Here is a 10,814-nt window from a genome sequence, read left to right on the forward strand (position 1 = left end):
AAGAAGTGAACCAGCTTGTGGGTTAGGTGAGTAAAATACTCATCTAGGGAAGAAATAAGAATCAGACTCAGAATTAGAACTAGAAAAAAGAGGAAATAACAGGACAGATCAAAATAAAGATAATAAAGAAATGAATTTTGGTCTAGGGAGATGTTATTTGTGGTTGTTTTTTGCAAAACAGTAATGATCAGTCTTGTAGTCATTAGCTTTTCAAGACATATAAAGTTTTAAAATGGATATACAATTTTTAAAAAGATGAATAATGCTTGCAATCAATATTTAATTGTTCAGGAAAATCCAATTTCCTAAGTTAATATGCTTTGATTTATTAGCCATATAAGAAGTAGAATTTTTTTTAATTTTGATGTTTGAAATATTAACTTATTAGTCTTCTGATGAAGCTCAAATAGTGGTGAGATTTCTTTCCCCAATTTTCCCTGGGGAAATTAAATGGAGCCTGGAGAGCAGCCCTAAATGTCGGGCCTGGGAGTCACTATGACTTTGAAAGACAGGAGCTGTGACATATAATTATGCTTCTCTCTCTGAGAGGCCATTCTAGGTCCAAGCTGATTCATAAACTTGAGCTCCACAAGGAAATTAATCTTCACATTGACCTTGCAGGGCTTTGGCTCTCTCTGCCCAACACTCAGGACACACACTACCTCTGGCCAACAAGACTTCAAACACCATCTACATCAGCCAGATCTACATTTATTCCCTAAACTATAAACGTGCACTTCTTACTCTCAACTCCTAAATTTACAAGATGCCTCATATGCATCTCAGAGTCACAAATGCTAAAACTCTACACACCAATGGGCTCCCTGTCAGTATCTCATACCACCCTCTACATCAACACTATGATCTGACCCAAGCACAGTGTCTCCTGAAGAGTAGTGCACTGGGTGTTTCAATCAATCTCTGAAACCTCTGCGTAATGTATTTACCCTTGTCACCATTCATTCTGTTTTCCAAACTAGTTTCCATCAGCCACGATGGGAAAACTGCAGGTGTTGCAAGTTGTAGGGGGAAGACCAGAGATAGTTCAGGGCCTTGGAGCCTCGATTGAAAGAGTTTTCCTTTCACACCGTCACCACTTCTGCATCTGTTTGAGACCTTTTTGAGGATAAAAACAGAGGTCTGGGTCCTTGGCCCCTCCCCCCCGGGGCACCTCCCCTCCGGCCTCCTCCCAACAACTCTGTCCACTGCCCACGCTCTGGGTACATCTCTCCACAATCTGCTGACTTGAAAAGGTGCATCTCTAGGTCAGTTCTAAGCTCTAGCTGAGCCAAGTCAACTCTCTCCTTAACTCGTGGACCTGGTGGGCCTCAGGAGAGCCCCTCAGAGAGCTAAGCCTTCCATTTGGAACTCTTCTGAAAGAAGCAGGGGGGAAATGGCAGAGGGGAGGGAAGAGAGGGCTGCAATAAGGAGCCCAGGCAAGCAAGGCAGTTCCCAGCTCTCACTGCAAAGGATACTTCCCATCCAAGAGGTTGTACTCAGTCATTATTATTAATTTTGTCAGCACAAACTATACAGAAATTGGTTTTCCTACTTGTTGTATGTACCTACATAATATTCCATTTTGCCTCTTGGCACACAAGCCTGCAATATTTATTATGTGGCCCATTACAGAAAAAGTTGGGGAAACTGTGCAGGAAACAATGCCCAATGCTTCACAGAAGGATTTGTTTTTATGTCTTGAACAATTTTCCCTATGGTTAATAAATTTGCTTTCTTGGCTTGAAACGATTAGTATTTGGTTTGTTGTCATTTACAGTAAAACATTACAGACACTAAGCAAAACAGATACGGATTTCAAATGTTTAAATGTCAGAAATAAATAACAGATAATATTGAGATAGAAAATTGTACAAAATCTGAGCTGGGAAGGAACATTTGTGGTCTGATATACTCAGCTACCTCCTCTAGGAAAACAACAGCATTCCTGATTAAATGTGGACAGACTAAAATTACTCTAAGAGTTCTTTCTGGGAACCCTGCTCACATAATTAGCATCTGCGATAAAGCCAAATAACGTTGGTCCATTTTCACAGAAGTCGAATTGTCTTTGTCAGATATTCTCTTTTGTGTGTGTTCAAGCTAACAATGGCTGTCAATGATTTTTTATAGTTTCAACCAAGACAAATATTTGAATCAGCTTATATGTAAGTTTCTTCTCTTGGGATAAGTTTGAAATAAACTTGACATGGGCTCATGAACACACTGTGGGTAAGACTTACTTTTGTCTTACAAAAAAAGTCTTTGTGTTAAAAAACTCATGACATAAAAGTTATCATCGTAACCATTTTTAACTTTTTAATCAAAATATTAACTACACAAAAATGAAAAGAATTATATACACATAAATATCTGCGTACTTACTTACAAGGAAAGCACAAACTCAGAAAGTATTACTACCTAATATAAGAAAACCTGATTAACATGTAGGATAAGGCTTTCAAGCTCCTCCAAGTCAAGAAGAATCAAAGGTCTTCTGCCTTGGATTGAGTGTCCCCCCAGTACTTCATTCCCACTCTAACTGTTCAGGGTGGAAACCCCATTATTGAAAGCTGGGGCCTTGAAGAGTTGATTATACTGTAGGACTACGCCCTGGTGATTGGATAGAAAATAGTGTTTGGGGCGCGGTTATGAGGGCTTTAATGAGAAGCTGGCTCTCTCTGCCATGCCATCTCTGCAATGTGATACCCGGCCATCACTGCAGTCTCCACAAAAGAAAGACTTCACCAGATGTGTTCCCTGGACTTTGGACTTCCTAGTCCCTAAAACTGTAAGCAATAAATTTCGTTTTCTTAATAAATCTCCCAGTTCCCTGTATTTTGTCATAAGCAACAGAAACGGACTAATACATCTTCCAACCAAATTGACTTTTAAGAGTCAGAGATGAATGACTTGCTTTGCTGGGGAACTATTTTGTCTTCTGATAATTTTATTAACATGCAGAAGTTCCAGAGCCAGAAGAACTCCACATTGTTTGATTGCTTATCTAGTGTTGCCAACTTTTAAAGGCGAACACATTTAGAGCTAGTTTTTACTGCCAAGGAAGGCAGCGTCGCAATTGACTCTTATAAGCAAAATGCGCACTGAGAGATGGTGCCCCCAAATCTCTGAACAAAGATCTCCTCGCTTTGTCCTTCTCCCTGCTAGCCGCCATTCACTTGCTGGCCGCCATTCACTTGCTAGCCGCCATTCACTTACTGCCTCCCTTCCTTCTTTCTCCTTCCGCCAGCCCATCGAGCACCAGCTGTGCTCTGAGTTGCCCCCAGGATCCCTCCCCCCGCCATCAGGTGAGCAGCTGCAGCTGCCACCGCCAGCAGCACATCGGAAGGAAGGAGGAAAGGAAAGGGGAGGAAGGGAACTTGGGTGACCACGCGGAGGGAGCGGGTGAATGGGTTTGTAGTGACCCCTGACCCCAACCCACGCTCCCTTCCCACCTGAGCCCCAACCCCCATCCCCCAGATCGAGCCCCTCCACCCTCCCACCTCACCCCTCACTCCCATCAACCACCGCACCCCTCACTCCCCAGAAGGCCCCACCATCGCATTAGGAGGAGTCGCCATGGTCTCCCGGAATGATAGGCTGGAACTAGAAGTGTCACAGAAATTCCTGGATCCTGCGGCCTTAGAGAACTTGCCCACTTTCCTTGTGGAACTGTCCAGAGGGCTGGCAAATCCAGGAAATAGGTTGCCAGAGTAGCAGCTGGTCTACAAATCAAGAACTTTTTATCAAGGCACGATATCAGCAGAGGCGGCTTGCTATTGATGCAAACGTTCGATGGGAAGTCAGGAATAATGTTTTGCAGATTCCGGGCACAGAAATTTAGTGCAGATTCCGGGCACAGAAATTTAGTGGCCTAGCTCTGCTTCACAGTGTGACTGGTACTGCGTGCACAGATCCCAGCAAACAGTGGCCAGAACTCATTCCTCAGCGGGCAACCGATGTCACAAACCCCAAGAGCACAGAGCACAGGAAAGAATCGACATTGGAAGCTACTGATTATGTTTGCCAAGATGCAGACCCAGAGCAGCTACAGGATAAATTCGATAAGATTCTGATTGCCCTAATCCAGGGGATGAGGAAAGAAGAACTTAGGAATAATGTGAAGCTAACTGCTACTAATGCACTACGGAACTCATTGGAGTTCACCAAAGCAAACTTTCATAGAGTCCAAAAGGCAAGAGGATGCCCTGATGGCAGTTAGCACACTGGTGGAAGTGCTGGGTGGTGAATTTCCACGCACAAAGCGGCCCTTAAACCCTTTCTGGGCACTGGATTGAAAAATAAGGCTGAGCACCAGGTTTCTTCGGCAGCTGTGGGCTTAGTGGGAGATTTATGCCTTGCTCTGCAATCCAGCATCATAGCCTTCTGTGATGAGGTGACACAGCTGCCATTGGACAACCTGGGGAAAGAGAATGTCCACAGGTCTGTGAAGCCCCAGATTCTGTCAGTTTTTGGTGATATTGCCCTTGCTGTTGGTGGAGAGGTTGCACCTAGAGGTTGTATTGAATACTCTTCAGCAGGCCTGCCAAGCCCAGGTGGACAAATCAGACTATGACTTGGTGGATTATCTGAGTGAGCTAAGGGAAGGCTGCCTGGAAGCACAGTCAGAATCATCCGGGGACTGAAGGGAGATCAGGAGAATGGACATCAGGCTGTGATACTGGTACAACCCAGAGTAGAATTTATTGTCTTTCATTGAGGACGTTGCTGGAGATGAGGATTGTGCAGGTGGAGCAGTAGCTTGTGCTGCTGGACTGATAAGGGACTTCTTGGTTACAGCACTTGGGAATGAAGTGCTTACTGAAATTAGTAGAAGCTAGGCCAGTGGTTCATGAACTATTAACTGAAGGACAGAGATCGAAGACTAATGAAGCAAAAACCCTTGCTATGTGAGCAACCAAAGAACTGAGGAAACTGAAGAACCAAGCTTGATACTGGAATGATAACCTGAGACCCCCACTGGAAATCTCCGATCTTTTGAAAAATCCAGAAGTGAGGAGAGTGCTCAGATGCTGACTGTTTGGGACTGAGAGGACGTGTGGGTGAGGCTTGAAAACACCCCACACTGAAAATTCTACTACAGCAGCAGCTGCAGCTGCCAACAGCAGTGCTCTTAGTGAGCTACATAAGCACTGACTTCGTGGACAACCGTAACATCGGCCATCTCAGAAAAGAGAAAAAACAATGGATTTATTTAACGTATTTTTTTTAAAAAGCCATCTTTTCCCAGGAGAGGCTAGAGCTAGCTCTTCTGTCTTTTGGCTGGTGCCGAAAGGAATGACTGGTTTGGGAGAGGAGGAGGGACTAGATTCAGCTGTGAAGCTTTCTTGTAAAAGGCAGCCTGGCCTCTGCTACTGAGGAGACAGATGGAGTCTGGGTTTCAAGCCCACCTTTGCCACATAGTACTGTATGTACGCCAGCTAGGAGGGTGAGGGATTTTTACAGTCTGACAATGGGTGTGTGTGATTGAGGCAATACCCACATTCTCAAGTCATTGCAGTTCCTTTTTCCCAGAAGACAAGGGATTAGATGTTTACATGTTGCATTTCATAAAACTAACCAAAGTTCTATCTACTGATGATGCTGATGAAGCATAAGAAATGTAAAAAATAAAAGATCTCCTCAACATCTCTTGAAAGTAGGCACACACCACTCCACTTTCTCCTGCCTGCACAAGTACTGTTTCCAGCAAGTTCCAAAGACTCGAGAGTTTGAGAGAAGAAATCCTGGAAACTGTTCTCCAATATATAATATGATACTTCTCTTTCTTTTTGCAGGCTTTTGGGCTTGACTAACATTCCTGGAACTAACCATTGGAAAATCATAGAGACAGCATGGGAGTGTAAATGAGCTTTTCCATAAGGTCCTCGTTCAGTGTTGTATCAGAATTCAGAGTATAACTGTGCGTATGTTTTGTAATTTCATATCCAACAGTATTTTCCACAAAACAGATAAATATGTCTCATAAGAAAACACGGTTTCCCATGAATAGAGCAGAGTGTACCACTACCCAATAGAAACCAATCAGAATAAGAGAATACCCTGTATATTATAGACATGCAGTGCTTTATTAAAAGGCTCAATGGATTGCCTGACCCAAATAAAAAACCATGGTAAATACGCCATCCTGGAATGTCAGAATACCAAACCCGGAGGAAAAAACCCTAAGAACCTGTAGAGAAAACAAAGACTCATACAAAGGATTAGGTCTCAGAATGTCACTGAGGTTCTTAAAAGCAACATTAAGCCTAGAACAAAAAATTAAGGAAAACTACTTTTAAGCTAGAATTTTATACACAGTCAAACTGTCAAACATGTGCGTAGGTGTATTGGGGACATTAGCTTCCAGTAAAATGAGAGTGAAAACCAAATAAGAGGAAGACATGACACCTAAGAAACAGGAGATCTAACACAATGCAGGAGGGAAGGGAAGTGCAGGAGGAGAGGTATGCAGTAGGCCAAGAGAGTGACCCAAGGAAATGTTAGCAGAAGGACAGAGAACTCTATGTGGGAAGTGTACAGAATAATAAAATTAAAATTATGTGATATTTACTGACACTCTGGAAAATTTAAGTAATCCAGGATGTTGGACAAGTCTGGACTGCTAGCTGCCTCCCCCAAAATCATTTCTAGAAGAATTATAGAAGCAAGTGGAAAACATGGCTTCCAGGACCTCTGAAGAAATTAAGCCTCCACAGAGACTGAAGGCTACTTAGAACTGTTGCTTGTGGAAGGGTGATGTTCACAAGAAGCAGAGAGAAAACAAGATGGAGAAAAGCATTTTTGTTTCTGCTCTTGCATCTCGCTCCGTGGCTCTGGGTCAACTGCATTGCTCACTCCTTCAAGAAAGAAATTTACTCAATTTGCCAACGTGGCAGCTGCAATGTAATATCTGGGACCTACGCAAGCTTCGCTGAGGATAAGGGCTGATGAAAACATGCAGGGACAAACCACATAACCCTGGGGCTTTTCTTTTCCAGAGTCTCATCCTCCAGATCTCCAGAGCTAAGGATTGTCGTGGCCTCCTCCCAATGCTGCTTCACTGCAGGCGTTAATAATGATCCCCCGAACAGAAGACTTGCCTGATGGACTGTACACAAAGGTGATAGAAATGATTTTTTTGAACGTGCCAAATGGGTGTTCAAGACCTAGAGACAGTTCGGGAGACCGGACGTTTGGCAGTGTGTACCAAGTTACTACAGAAGATCTGTGAAAGTTGGGTTTTCTCCTCTGAAGCCTTGTCTGAGTGCCGGGAAAAGACTGAGGATTCAATAGTTCTGCTTTTAAACTGTGATATCTTCCAGAGATCTTCACAAAGGTGAATAAAATTAAAACCTCACACTAAGATTTTTTTCTTTAATTACACCCCGGATATGGAAGGAGATCATGTCAGGGAAAAAAATTCAACTACATTTCTTGTAAACACTAGAACACCACTCCTCTAATCATTTTCAAGATTTTTTTGGCCTTTGTCTAAAACTTATATTTTCAATGTTTTATTCTTTTATGATTAGTCTGGTACAGATTTGTACTGTTCTTAATATTTAACCTACTCTGTCTAATACACTGCTATCTCTGGAATTTACTTTTATACCCTTTACTTTATTACCCACCGTGATTAGTAGCATTTAGTGTTAATTGGGGATTGCTGACAGAGTCAGTCTCATTTCCACACCTCCTTACATGGTTTATATTCTCTAAAAAAATCTCCTTTGCCTTTTTTAACTGGATTGGTCTGTTTGGACAGATTTTCTGTTTTCCTGTAGTGTTTTTGAAATTCCATGTCACTGATCAGCTAATGTATTTTCTTAGATGTCAGGCACATAGAAGGAAGGTAACTTTGTTTCTTAGTTCAGGACACACTGTGGTGGGTATTCTGAGGAAGGTCCTTTCCTATTTGCTGTTTTTCATTAATTTTTTGACTTATCCCAATCCCATCCCTTCTCCACCTCTGGAAACACACACTCTAAACACACCTGTCCTTTCATTCTACCTTTTCTTTGCATGTTTAAATCAGGGTGTGTCTTTGATTTAAACAATAGCACCAACCATACTAAAATATATGGTGCTATTGTCAGGGGGAAGGTTTGAAACAACTTTAAGTGTGGTTGGTTCACTCAAAATCCACCTTTCTTCTAGTTGAACAATTTAGAGAACTGAAAATTATACTTCTCACACTTCCTTGCAGAATGGGTTCTGAATAGAATTTATGCTCTGCAAAATAGACGCACCCAGACGCAGAAGCGAGGTCAGACAACCTTCCCACTGCAGTTGCTGATGGAAAACAAGGTTATGGAACCGTGAGTGTTTAGAGACACTCTGGCTTGCAGCCATATTCTAGTGTCTAGTCACCAGTTCAGAGTGTGTATGAGGCACTGCTCAGCAGTGGCAAAGCTTCCTAACCCCTAGATGACAGTTAGGGACATGTACCAGTGCTTCCATTTGAATTCTGCTTCTCCAGTTCTTCCAAGGTGGAATGAATGGTTTCCTAGTAATTTGTTTCCTAAACTGAACTCTAACTGATTCAATAAGTTAGTCCATACATTTTTTCTATTTTCTATTTTTAATTTTTTTCCTATCAGCACTATTTTTGATATCTAGCTCATTATATCCATCTGCTACATAGAATGCTATGGCATGTCTTTACCACATTTTATTATCTATTCTGACAGTTACAGGCATCTAGTTTGTTCCCACCTCCTGGACACTACAAGCAAAGGTAAAAAGATCATCCCCATTCCTGTCTCATTGCAGGAAATATGCAAGTGTTTCTCTGTGGTATACACACAAGGGCAGAATGGCTGGAGAACAGATACGTGCACACTTACTTTCACTAAATAGTGCCACAGTGCTCTCACTTTGCTCTTCCGAATAGCTATACTAGTTTGTTTCCCAACTGTGGAAAAATATGCTGCAAAATTTATGGTGGTTGAACACTGAGTTTATGTTTTCTCTGAGTCTTATTCCAAAGGTTTCATCACCTAGTGTGTTGGTTTCCAACTATCCAGTTCCTGAAGACATCTGGACCACACAGATCAATGGAGTAAGTAACCAATGCCAATTCTGTCTACCTTGGCCATTAAGGCAAAACAGACCCTAAGAGATGATGAGAGAAGATCACCCCTATGCAGGGCCCAATCTCCAGGAACAGAGTTCAATTGCAGCAGCAGGAAATGCACTTGTGTTGGCTTTGAAACACAGATTGATACAGGAACAACCAAGAGCTTCTATGAGTGCTCAGAAATTAGGAAGCAAGGATCAAAGCAAGTGACAGCTCTGGTGTGCCTGACCCCTCACCTTTTTTTTTTTCACTTAAAAAAAATTTTTTTTTATCATTACCCTATTAAACATTTTTTGTGGCTTTTTTGCCAATTTCTCCCCAATCCCCCTTCCCGGCTTTTTTTTCCTGAAGATTTTTTTTATTGTGGTACATATAACATAAAAATTTTTAAACACTTGTATTAGCTCGTTTCTGTTGCTTATAACAGAATATCCAAAACTGGGTAATTTATAAAGAAAAGAAACTTACCTCTTAGAGTTTTGGAGGCTGGGAAGTCCATGGTCCAAGGGGCACATCTTATGAGGGCCTCCTTCTGGGTAGGAACTCTCTACAGGGTCCTGTGGTGATGCAGGGTATAACACGGCGAGGATCACATGAGCAAGGAGCTAACCCTCTCACTCACTCTCCTTACAAAGCCACTAGAACCACGCCCATGAAAACCCATCAAGCCATCAACCCATTACTCCACGAATGGACTGACAGATTCATGAGGCCACGGTTCCTTCAATCCAATCACCTCTCAAATGCTCCACCTTCCACCTCCACATTAAGGGTCAAGTTCCAACATGAGCCTGGGAGGACATTCAAACCACAGCATTCCACTCCTGGCTCCCCAAAGATCATGTCCTTCTCACATATAAATACATTCATGTCATCTTCATAGCCCCAAAGTTTTAAGTTGTTTCAGCACCAACTCAAAAATGTCCAAAGTCCCATCTGTGAGATTAAAACAAGTTATCTACTTCTGAGAAACAACAGTGGGACAAGCATAAGACAAAAAATCTCCTTCAAAAATGGAGAAATGAGCCACTAGGAAGGGGTAACAGGTCCTGAACATGTCTGAAACCCAGCAGGGCAGCCATTAAATCTGAAAGCTGGCAAATGATCTACCTTGACTCCATGTTTTATATCCTCTGCACACCAATGTGGGAGTTGGACCCCTAGTCCTTGGGCAGCATTACTCCTGTGGCTGTCCTGGGCTCAGCCCATGCTTCGGCTCTCCCTGACTGCTGTTACATGCTGGTAGCTTTACAGTTCTGGAGTCTCAGTGGTGGTCCCGCTCCCACGGTTCCACTAGGTACAACAGCCCTACTAGGCACAGCCCTGGTGTGTGTTCTCTGCTGCAACTCTGACCCCACATTTCCACTTGGCATTAGTGAAGGCTCTCTGTGATGACTCTGCCTGTGTGACAAATCTCTTCCTGGACCTCCAGGCTTTTCCATACATCCTTTCAAATCTGGCTGGACACTGCCATGCATCCACAGCTATTGCATTTTGTGAGCCTGCGGATTTTAACACCACATGGTTGCTGCCGAGACTTCTGGTTGTTTCTTCCAAAGCTGAGGGTCCAGCTACACCTGGGGCTAATTTAGCCATGGCCGGAGCAGCCAGAGCAGTCAGGGTGCAGGGAGCAGCATCCCAAGGAAGCCCTGGATAGCAAGCCCATGGAGGGCACCCCAAGCCTGTTCCCTGAAACTATTTTGTCTTCCTAGGCCTCTGAAGGGAGGAGCAGCCT

At 43.0% G+C, this 10,814-nt stretch overlaps 1 pseudogene; it reads left to right on the forward strand.

Moving 5' to 3' along the window:
* The first annotated feature begins 3,576 nt into the window (after positions 1–3,576).
* Positions 3,577–4,950, forward strand: LOC134384255 (importin subunit beta-1-like; annotated as a pseudogene).
* The last annotated feature ends 5,864 nt before the right edge of the window (positions 4,951–10,814 follow it).

This window comes from Cynocephalus volans, chromosome 8, assembly GCF_027409185.1.
Source record: "Cynocephalus volans isolate mCynVol1 chromosome 8, mCynVol1.pri, whole genome shotgun sequence".
NCBI lineage: Eukaryota > Metazoa > Chordata > Mammalia > Dermoptera > Cynocephalidae > Cynocephalus > Cynocephalus volans.